This window comes from Arachis ipaensis, chromosome B08 (genome assembly GCF_000816755.2).
Source record: "Arachis ipaensis cultivar K30076 chromosome B08, Araip1.1, whole genome shotgun sequence".
Taxonomy (NCBI): domain Eukaryota; kingdom Viridiplantae; phylum Streptophyta; class Magnoliopsida; order Fabales; family Fabaceae; genus Arachis; species Arachis ipaensis.
In genome coordinates this window covers 121,731,895-121,739,250 of record NC_029792.2, presented here as the reverse complement: position 1 = coordinate 121,739,250, position 7,356 = coordinate 121,731,895, and positions in this window count along the sequence as shown.

Sequence of the window (7,356 nt, the reverse complement as noted above, 5' to 3'; positions counted from 1 at the left end):
ATTTGACATTACCTCCAAAATTTTTCTTTCCTTTCTTTCTTCTTTGATGTTTGATCGAAAGATGAACTCCCTTTTTCTTCTCTGTGTTTTAACCGAATTAACAAAGCTCCACTAGCAACAAGATTCTTTTTCTTTCATGAAGGCAATGGGCTGGACTATGAGTTTGGTCCAAGTAGCTATAATTCAGACACTTAGTTCTATTGTTTGGGCTACACAAATGATTTTTGGACCTGCTACACTAACACATGGATCAAACACAAATTAGGCTTATAACCTAACCAAATATAATATTTGTCATCATCATTTATTTTATTGTTTACTAAACTCAAAAATCTCTCCCTTAATGACAAACATCATTCAAAATAGACATAAAGCGAATAAAATACAAGATTCAGATTAGAGACTTCCCTTTGATAATATCATTTCAAATGTTGATATGCTCCCCCTTTCTCTCCTAAGAGATACTCCCCCTTAATATGAGCTTCTCCACAGACAACACACATCTCACATTAGTATGCATAATTTTTAGTAGCACATATAAGAGAATATCATTAATCATAAGCAAATTAATCATCAAATTATCATTTGACAATCTATCAAATTAATATCAATCTATCCTATTCATGACACTACACCCCCATTTTATCATCAAGGAAGGAAAAAGGATTATCAGTTCAAACCTGTAAGAGATAAGTTAGATGCCAAAGAGATAACATAACTAGAAAAGTAGCAAAGGTTTAGTTAAGAGTTACAGTTATCCAGAAAGAAATAAAAAATAATAGCTAAAACCAAATTGTCTCATAAATCTAAGTTCAACAGGATTTAAGGTCTTTAGCAGGAGACATCCCTAGGTATCCGAGCCTTCAGCCTCAGTATCCAGTGGCTCCTTTTGATCAGTTTCCATGGTGTCATCTTCATGAATGTTTTTCATATACTTCAAAAGTATTGCAACTCTATCCCTTGACTTGCGCAAAGCATTTTCATTTCGAACAGCAAGCTTTTTCTTTTGTTGTTTCACTCTCTGAGAACGATGAAGAGCAGACTTAGATTTAGATTGGGAGGAATTACGAGGCTCTTCTTTGGTCACAGGACGTTTTCCCATCGAAGCACTGGGGCGAGGAGGTGCATTGGATGGTTCGGCTGCCTGAGAGGAGGAAGGACGACGGGTGGTTATCTTGGTGCAAGCCATCGGTTCAGTGTGAGGATGAGATGCATATGGATAAGGAATATGAGAATGTATGTGGATGTGAGTGTGGGATGGTGTACGAGAACTTTTAGGGATTATGGAAAGTTTATGAGAGAACTTGTCTCTTCGGATAGCAGTTTTCTTTCTCATCTTAATGACATAGGGGTGTTGCAGTTTTTTTAAAAAAATGAAATGATGATAATGAGAAATGTGAAGATACATGCAAGATATATGAAGAGGTTTGCAACTGCAGCAAGTTAAAAAGTGTTCTTGGAAAAGGAGAAGTTCTGAACCCAATGAAGAATTGATTTGACCCAAGGTTGAAAAAGTTGTATTTTAAAATAATGATTTAAAGTGCAAAAAAGACAAAAAATGAAAAAAATTTTAATGTATGACAAAACCAATGAGGCCCACTCATATACATACAAACTCATATTGGGCCAAGAATGGTTGTGTTTAAGGAAACACATAGGACCATTTGAGATCAGAAAAGAATGTTTGGCCCTTGAAATTATTTCAAAATTAGAAACGAGAATCAACATTCCATATTGAGAGCTCTTCATTTACTCATAAATGTCTCATTTCGACCTATGAGACAAAAACTTCACACACTTCATCAGCAAGATTAAAACAAAGATTCATAACAGAGTATGCCTAACTTTGTTCTTAATTTGCAAAACCTATTTTCTGCCAAAGATTTTGTAAATATATCAGGTAGTTGTTCCTCCGATTTAACAAATTGAATATCAATATTTTTCTTTTGAATATGTTTTCTTATTGAGTGAAATCTCACTTCAATATGTTTTGTCTTGAGTGCAAAACGAGATTTTTGGAAATATTAATGACACTCATGTTATCACAAAACAAGAAAATATTTTTTGCTTTCAATTTGTAATTGGCTAACTGAGTTTTCAACCATAACTATTGGGAACAACAAGATGAGGCAGCAATGTATTCCGCTTCGGCAGTGGATAGGGCTACGGTGGACTGCTTCTTGCTTGACCATATGTTTAGAGACCTGCCAAGAAAACAGCAAATTCCTAAAGTACTTCTCCTATCCACTCTATCTCCAATAAAATCTACATCAGAATACCCAATTGTAGAAAAATTATCAGATCTAGGATACCATAAACCAAAGCTAGATGTGCCATGAACATATCTAATGATTCTTTTAACTACAGAAAGATGTAAATCTTTTGGTTGTGATTGGAATCTTGAACAAACTCCAACACTTTACACAATGTCCAATCTAGAGGATGTAAGATACATAAGGAACCTATCATTCCTCTATACCTAGTTTCGTCAACATCTTTTCCAGTTTCATCATTTTCTAACTGTGAGTTCAGATGCATTGGAGTGCTCATGGGCTTGGCATTCTCCAATCCAAATTTCTTAACTAATTCCTTAGCATACTTCTCTTGATGTACAAAAATTTCATTTGAAGTCTATTTAATTTAAAGTCCAAAGAAAAAGTTAAGTTCACCCATCATACTCATGTCAAATTCACTTGACATGAGTTTGTTGAAATCAGCACAAAGGGACTCATCAGCTGAACAAAAAATTATATCATCAACATAAATTTACACTAGGATGAAAAAATTATTAGAATTTTTAATGAAGAGAGTAGTGTCGGTGGTGCTTCTTTGAAAATTATTTTTCATACCAAACTCTTGGAGCTTGTCTTAAACCAAAAATTGCTTTTGAAAGCTTGAAAACAAGGTTTGGAAGTTCTTTATTTTCAAAATCAAGAGACTGTGCCACATACACTTCTCTATCTAAGATACTATTCAACAATGCACATTTCACATCCATTTGAAAAAGTTTAAAACCACAATGGACAACATATGCAAGGAGAAGCCTTATAGCTTCCATTCGGGCCACTGGTGCAAAGGATTCATCAAAATTTATTTCTTCCTCTTGATCATATCCTTGAGCCACCAATCATGCTTTGTTCCTAGCTATGCTTCTGTCTTCACCCAATTTGTTCCTTAAAATTCACTTAGTACCTGTCACTTTCTTCTTAATTGGATTGAATACAAGTATCCACACATGATTCTTCACAAATTGTTGTAACTCTTCTTCCATGGCTTTGACCTAAGAAGGACCACTAAGAGTTTTATTTACATTTTGGGGCTCAATTTGAGAAAGAAATGCCAAATTGTTTTCCTCCATTGCTCTTCTAGAAGAGGATTTTGTGGTGACACCTTGGGATGGGTCCTCTATGATGAACTCTTGTAGATAGTTCTATAGAAATCTCCACTCACGGAGTCTTGGGGATTTAGGAAGAGATTCGGACATGTTTGGTTCATTGGTACTAGTATTCCCAGGAATTTCAACAGTTGCAAGAGATAAAATGAGATTGTTGAAGAGAGAACTTTTGCGTGGTCTAGAAATTCGCAGATAAATCCTCGTTGCAGGTATAGCTTCTAAACCAACAAAAGTCCTTTCTTACAAACGTTTTGGTTGTCACAAGTAACAAACCCCTTAAAAATTGATAACCGAAGTATTCAAACCTCGGGTCGTCTTCTCAAGGAACTACAGGGAGGTATGTTCTTATTATTGGTTATGAGTTTTGTAAATTGGGGGTTTTGAAGGTAAGGAACAAGTAATTTAAATGACAAGTAAAATAAATAAATAACTATAAAATAAACTCTTGGCAAGGTATGAAAATTTGGAAGTCCTATCCTAGTTATTCTTATGAGAATTGAAGTTAATCCCACTTAGTTAACCTTCTCTAAAGCAAAGGAAAGTCAAGTGAACTAATTAGTTAGATTCCCAAGTCCTAGACCACTCCTAAGGAAAGACTAGAGTTAGTGGAATTCAATTCAATTAGCGAACATAACAATCAATCACGATAAATTTAATGACTCAAGAATTTCCAGTTAATCAATTAAAGCTAAGGATATAAAAATCTAAATAAGAATCACAAATCTGAAATACCTCAATTGCATTAATAAGAGAAAATCAATCTAAACATGAAGAGTTCATAAGCCAAATTGGCAACATAAGTAATTAAATGAGAGCATTAAAGTATCTGAAAGTAAAAGAGAAATATAAAGTAAAGGGAATATTGAACCTGATAAAGAGTTGAAATACTAAATTGAATTAATAAGAAATCCTAATCCTAAAACCTAAGAGAGAGGAGAGAACCTCTCCCTCTAAAAACTACATCTAAATCATGAAAAGTGAATAATTGGAGGCCTCCTTTGAATGGATGCATTCCCCCACTTTATAACCTCTGATCTGTGTTTTCTGGACTTGGATCTGGGCCAAAAAGGGTCTCAGAAATCGCTGGTAGCGTTTTCTGCAGTTTCTGCACGTGGCGTCTGTCACGCGTCCGCGTGGGTCACGCGGTCGCGTCATCTGGGAGTTTTCCTTGTCACGCATTCGCTTCGCTCACGCGTACGCATCATCTGCGTTCTGCTCAAGGCACGCGTCCGCGTCAGTCACGCGTTCGTGTCGCTGCCTTTTTGCGCTGGGCATGCGGCCGCGTCGTCCATGCGTTCACGTCGCTCCCAGTTTCTTCAAAAACTCCATTTTGTGCTTTCCTTCCATTTTTGTATGTTTCCTTTCCATCCTTTAAATCATTACTGCCTTAGGAGATCTAAAAATACTCAACACACAAATCCCGGCATCGAATGGTAATAACAGGTAATTAAAATAATTACTTTTAAAGCATAGGAAACATGTTTTTCACATACATCACATAATAAGGAAGGGAAAGTAAAACCATGCAATTTACATGAATAAGTGGGTGAAGGATTAAATAAATCACTTAAATTGAGCACAAAACATATCATAAAATATGGGTTTATCAACCTTCCCACACTTAAACAATAGCATGTCCTCATGCTAAATCCAAGATAAAGAATAAGGTAAGGTTAAAGTGGTGGAATCTGCAATGAATTCTATCCTAAATGCAAACTACCTAAATGAGTCATGCAATTCTAGTTATTATTCACTTGTATATAAAGCTTACATGTAGTCAAATTAGTTCATATCCTCAAGGAATCATATATGCATAGCCAGACCCTAGATAATGTTAAAGCACTTTTACAATTGAGATGGGTAAAAATAATTCACAAACTTGCAAGATAATTAACAGTTAAGCAGAGATATATGGTGATGAGCTATTGAACCCTCACTGGATTTTGTGTTTACTCTCTAGTCACTCAGTGTTTAGTGGGTTAATCACTCTATTCTTTTTCTATCCTTACTTTCTATAACTTTGTTCTTCATCTAACCAATCAACAATTATAGAATACAGACATACAAAAATCATGAGGTCTTTTCCAAGGTTGTAATGGGGGCCAAGGTAAAGGTAAGGGTATATGTATAGGGCTAAGTGAGCTAATAAGTGAATCCTTGATTAAGTTAAGATCTCACCTAACATACATACTTTATAAATCAAAAGTTTCTTTAACCTATTTGCCCAAATTTTTCTACTTTGTATTGCAAGCTCATGCATTAACTTTAACTTTGTCCCATGTGCATTGATTCTTTTTATTTTGCAATTGGGGAATTTTTTTATCCCCTTTATTTAAATACTGAAATTTTTTTTTCAATGCACCTGGTAATTCAATTGTTCTGCTTTCACATGAGCATGCTTCCCAAATATGTTTTTGAAACAACTTATTCTTTTTAAATTTCTATCTTGTTTCTATCATCCCATGTTTCCATAAAGTTCCCCACACTTAAACAATACACAATTTCTATCTTAAGCTTAACCAAGGATTCAACTTGGGATTTTTATTTTATTTTTCTGCTTAAGGCTAGTAATGTGGTTTATAGAACAAAAGGGGATTAAAAAGCTCAAGGGGGCTAACAATGGTGATGTAAAAGGTAGGCTAATTAGGGATAAGTGAGAAAAAATTTAAATGATGGTCTCAATCACTTCTTTGGTATGTATCTATATTCTATAATTGGACATATAGATTAAAACAAAGTAAAGAACATCAGAATGAAAAAGAAGGGTAAAACACACATGAATAAAATTTATGGTTTGAATGTAACCATACAATTAAGCTCAAAACTCACAGGCTGTATGTTCTCCAGCTCAAACAGCATATATCAGTTATATATGTCATGCAAATAAAAATTAAGAGTTCCCATTATTCTCAATGTAAATCATAGGGTGGCCCTTAAAACCTTAGTGTTGTTCCTTGATGAAATGTTGTTAACTAACTAACATGTAATGCTATATATATAAGGTGTGTGGATTGTTTTATTATGTTAAAGTCTCTAGTTTACTTCCTTTTTTTTATTTTCAATTAAACCAAACTATTATATGCTAAAAGGGGTAAACTATACTAATTAATCCACATATTCTATAACTAATAGGTTTAGAATTGCAAACTAAACTAAATGGCTAAAATATGAACTAAAGTGCAAAATGCGGAAATAAAGTAAAAATACATGAAAAGAACAATGTATAAGTACTGAAAGATAAAAATAAAAATACAGATAAAAATACAGAAAAATAAACAAAATAAGATAAAAGAGTCTGTAGTGGTTCACCAAAAAGATATGCTAGAGATGGCGACCTCCCCACACTTAAAATAAAGCATCGTCCTCGATGCTCACTCAAGCTGGGTGTGAAGGAGTGTCATCTCCGGAAGGATGGGCTGCTGGAGTCTCTGAGGTGGCCTGAGGGTCTGCAGACTGGATGAGTGTAGGAGGATCTGTCTGCTGCAATGAAGGCTCTGACTGTATAGGAATCTCGGGATCCGCGGCCTGTATCTGGTGTGGCTCCTCCTGCTATGGCGTAGCCTGCTCTGGTCCTGCCTGGGCAGCCTGGGTAGGTGTCTCCTCCTTGTGATCGTCCTCCTCCACCTCAGATGTATCAAAAGGGGTGTCAGGCTCAGAGGGGATGTCACCGCCGGATCAGATCATCAACTTGAGCAAGCGACGCTCCATACGATCCAAGCGGGTGAAGAGTCGATGCACCAAATGATAAATAGGCTCAAGAGCAGGTGGAGGTGCAATGGGTGGGGCTGGTGCAGCAGTGGATGAAGAAGGGGCGGCTAATGGGGTGGCTGTCTCACTAGAAGCGGGGAGGAATGGAGGTCTATGGCCTAAAGCCAAAAACTTCCTGCTGTGAGGAATAATCTTCTTGCAGTCTGCAGTAGGTGGCTTCTCATCAGCAAGCTCCCAAGGCACGTCAGCTCGAC